The sequence below is a fragment of the Moschus berezovskii genome, chromosome 14 (assembly GCF_049115385.1).
Source record: "Moschus berezovskii isolate FMDL1 chromosome 14, NW_MosBer_1.0, whole genome shotgun sequence".
NCBI lineage: Eukaryota > Metazoa > Chordata > Mammalia > Artiodactyla > Moschidae > Moschus > Moschus berezovskii.
Window position 1 is genome coordinate 49045376 of NC_142473.1, and position 4283 is coordinate 49049658.

The window sequence follows — 4283 nt, forward strand, 5'->3', positions numbered from 1 at the left end:
ACAGAAGAACTGTACAAAAAAGATCTTCACGACCAAGATAGTCACGATAACGTGATCACTGACCTAGAGCCAGACATCTTGGAATGTGAAGTCAAGTGGGCCTTAGAAAGCATCACTACGAACAAAGCTAGTGGAGGTGATGGAATTCCAGTTGAGCTATTTCAAATCCTGAAAGATGATGCTGTGAAAGTGCCGCACTCAATATGCCAGCAAATTTGGAAAACTCAGCAGTGGCCACAGGACTAGAAAAGGTCAGTCTTCATTCCAATCCCAAAGAAAGGCAATGCCAAAGAATGCTCAAACTACTGCACAATTGCACTCATCTCACACGCTAGTAAAGTCATGCTCAAAATTCTCCAAGCCAGGCTTCAGCAATATGTGAACCGTGAACTTCCAGATGTTCAAGCAGGTTTTAGAAAAGGCAGAGGCACCAGAGATCAAATTGCCAACATCCGCTGGATCATGGAGAAAGCGAGAGACTTCCAGTAAAACATCTATTTCTGCTTCATTGACTATGTCAAAGCCTTTGACTGTGTGGATCACAATAAACTGTGGAAAATTCTGAAAGAGATGGGAATACCAGACCACCTGACCTGCCTCTTAAGAAAGCTGTATGCAGGTCAGGAAGCAACAGTCAGAACTGTACATGGAACAACAGACTGGTTCCAAATAGGAAAAAGAGTACGTCAAGGCTGTATATTGTCACCTTGCTTATTTAACTTATCTGCAGAATATATCATGAGGAACGCTGGGCTGGAAGAAGCACAAGCTGGAATCAAGATTGCTGGGAGAAATATCAATAACCTCAGATATGCAGATGACACCACCTTTATGGCAGAAAGTGAAGAGGAACTAAAAAGCCTCTTGATGAAACTGAAAGAGGAGAGTGAAAAGGTTGGCTTGAAGCTCAACATTCAGAAAACAAAGATCATGGCATCTTGTCCCATCACTTCATGGGAAATAGATGGAAAAACAGTGGAAACAGTCTCAGACTTTATTTTTTTGGGCTCCAAAATCACTGCAGATGCTGATTACAGCCAGGAAATTAAAAGATGCTTACTCCTTGGAAGGAAAGTTATGACCAACCTTGATAGTATATTAAAAAGCAGAGACATTACTTTGCCAACCAAGGTCTGTCTAGTCAAGGCTATGGTTTTTCCAGTGGTCATGTATGGATGTGAGAGTTGGACTGTGAAGAAAGCTGATTGCCGAAGAATTGATGCTTTTGAGCTGTGGTGCTGGAGAAGATTCTTGAGAGTCCCTTGGACTGCAAGGAGATCCAACCAGTCCATTCTAAAGGAGATCAATCCTGGGTGTTCATTGGAAGGACTGATGCTAAAGCTGAAACTGCAATACTTTGGCCACCTCATGCGACGAGTTGACTCACTGGAAAAGACTCTGATGCTGGGAAAGATTGGGGGCAGGAGGAGAAGGGGACGACAGAGAATGAGATGACTGGATGGCATCACCGATTCGATGGACATGAGTTTGAGTGAACTCCGGGAGTTGGTGATGGACAGGGAGGCCTGGCGTGCTGTGATTCATGGGGTCACGGAGAGTCGGACACGACTGAGCGACTGAACTGAGGCCCCTGTCTGCAGAAGCCTGGGGCTGTGTCCCTGCCCAGTTAGTTGTTTGGCCTGAGGCATCCCAACACTGGTGCCACCAGACTATTAGGTGGGGCCAGGTCTTGGCCCTAAATGCTGGAGGAAGGAGCCCAAACAATGGCGTCAGCCTGTCAGCTTCTCCTTTAGGGTAGAATGAGCTGCTAAATATGGGTGCTGCTGGTGTCTATGCCCCCAGGGTGAGCTGCAGATGCCTCTCCAGGAAACTCTCCAACACCTGCAAGTAGGTCTGGCCCAGGCTCTTATCAATTACTGCTCTTGCCCTGGGTCCCAGAGTGTGTGAAATTTGTGGAGTGGAATCTCTATTTCCCCTAGTCCTGAGGGGCTCCTGCAATTTAGCCCTGCTGGCCTTCAAAGCCACATACCCTGAGGGCTTGTCTTCCCAGTGCTGGACCTTCTAGACTGGGGAACCTGATGTTGGGGCTCAGAACTCTTGCTCCTGTGGGAAGACCTCTGTGATACAATTATTCTCCAGTTTGTGGGTTTCCCACCTGGGGGTGGTCCCTCCCACCATGGGTCTTGGTCTTATTTCTTCTTTATGCTGGTGGCTGTGGAAGATCTTTTCTGGTCGGTCCCGGTCTTTTCCACTGATGGTTATTCTGCGGATAGTTGTGATTTTGGTGTGCTCTTTTGTTTTTTTTTTTAATGAATATTAAAAAAACCTTTTATTTATTCATTTATTTTTGGCTATGCTGGGTCTTTGCTGCTGCGTGGGCTTCTCTCCAGGTGCAGCAAGCAGGTGCTACTCTCTAATCGTGGTGCGTGGGCTTCTCATTATGGTGCTTTCTCTCGTTGCTGGGCATAGGCTCCAGAGCGCTCAGGCTTCTGTAGTTGTGGCTACCGGGCTCTAGAACACAGGCTCAGTGGTTGTGGTGCATGGGCTTAGTCGTTCCTCAGTGTGTGGGACTCTCTCAGACCAGGGATCGAACCCGTGTCCCCTGCATTGTCAAGTGCATTCTTTACCACTGAGCTACCAGAGAAATCTGATTTTGGTGTTCTCTTAAAAGGAAGCTCTGGGTCTCTCTCTAGTCTCTTGGCTGCTCTCCTCATCTCCTTACTTGGCTTCCCTTTGCGGGGTGGGAGGTGTGAGCCATGAGAAAGAAAAGGCTATGGTCAAAAGGAAAGAAGTCTGTACCTAGGAAACAGCTCTCAGGTCCTTTCTGAAAGAGTGGGGTTTGAGAGTGGCAGGTGGAAGGAGAATCAGACAAAATATAAGATGCCTAGTTAAATTTGAATTTCAGATGGACAAGGAATATATTTTTTTACATGGGACATACTTACATTGAAAAATTATTTGTTGTCTATCTCAACCTCAGATTCAGACTGGTTATCCTGTGATATTATTTGCTCAATATGGCCGCCCCATTTGGAGGAGGGTCGTGGTAAAACAGGCAGTAGCCGTAAGCCAGGTGGAGTAAGGTATCAGCTTCTGTAGCTCCAATCACCGCTGAAATCCACCTCCACCTCTCCTTGCCTTCCCTGGGACTCAAAAGGGAAGAGACCTCTTGTATACAACTCGCAAACTTGCGAGGATCTGTAGCAGGTTAAAATGTGAATGCTTCTTGGTATCCTTGGGAGTATTTGGGAAAGGGTTGCCAGGAAACTAACACCCAAAAAAGATGTCCCTTTCATTATAGGGGACTGGAATGCAAAAGTAGGAACTCAAGAAACACCTGGAGTAACAGGCAAATTTGGCCTTGGAGTACAAAATGAAGCAGGGCAAAGGCTCATAGAGTTTTGCCAAGAGAATGGACTGGTCATAGCAAACACCCTCTTCCAACAACACAAGAGAAGACTTTACACATGGACATCACCAGATGGTCAACGCTGAAATCAGATTGATTATATTCTTTGCAGCCAAAGATGGAGAAGCTCTATACAGATCATGAACTTCTTATTGCCAAATTCAGACTTAAAGTGAAGAAAGTAGGGAAAACCACTAAAGCATTCAGGTATGACCTAAATCAAATCCCTTACAATTATACAGTGGAAGCGGGAAATAGATTTAAGGGACTAGATCTGATAAACAGAGTACCTGATGAGCTATGGGTGGAGGTTTGTGACATTGTATAGGAGACAGGGATCAAGACCATCCCCAAGGAAAAGAAATGCAAAAAAGCGAAATGGCTGTCTGAGGAGGCCTTACAAATAGCTGTGAAAAGAAGAGAAGTGAAAAACAAAGGAGAAAGGGAAAGATATACCCATTTGAATGCAGAGTTCCAAAGAATAGCAAGGAGAGATTAGAAAGCCTTCCTCAATGATCAGAGCAAAGAAATAGAGGAAAACAATAGAATGGGAAAGACTAGACTTCTCTTCAAGAAAATTAGAGATACCAAGGGAAAATTTCATGCAACGATGGGCTCAATAAGAGACAGAAATGATATGGACCTAACAGAAACAGAAGATACTAAGAAGAGGTGGCAAGAATATACAGAAGAACTGTCCAAAAAAGATCTTCACAACCTAAATGATCACGATGGTGTGATCACTCACCTAGAGCCAGACATCTTGGAATGTGAAGTCAAGTGGGCCTTAGGAAGCATCACTATGAACAAAGCTAGAGGAGGTGAAGGACTTCCAGTTGAGCTATTTCAAATCCTAAAGGATGATGCTGGGAAAGTGCTGCACCCAATATGCCAGCAAATTTGGAAAACTCAG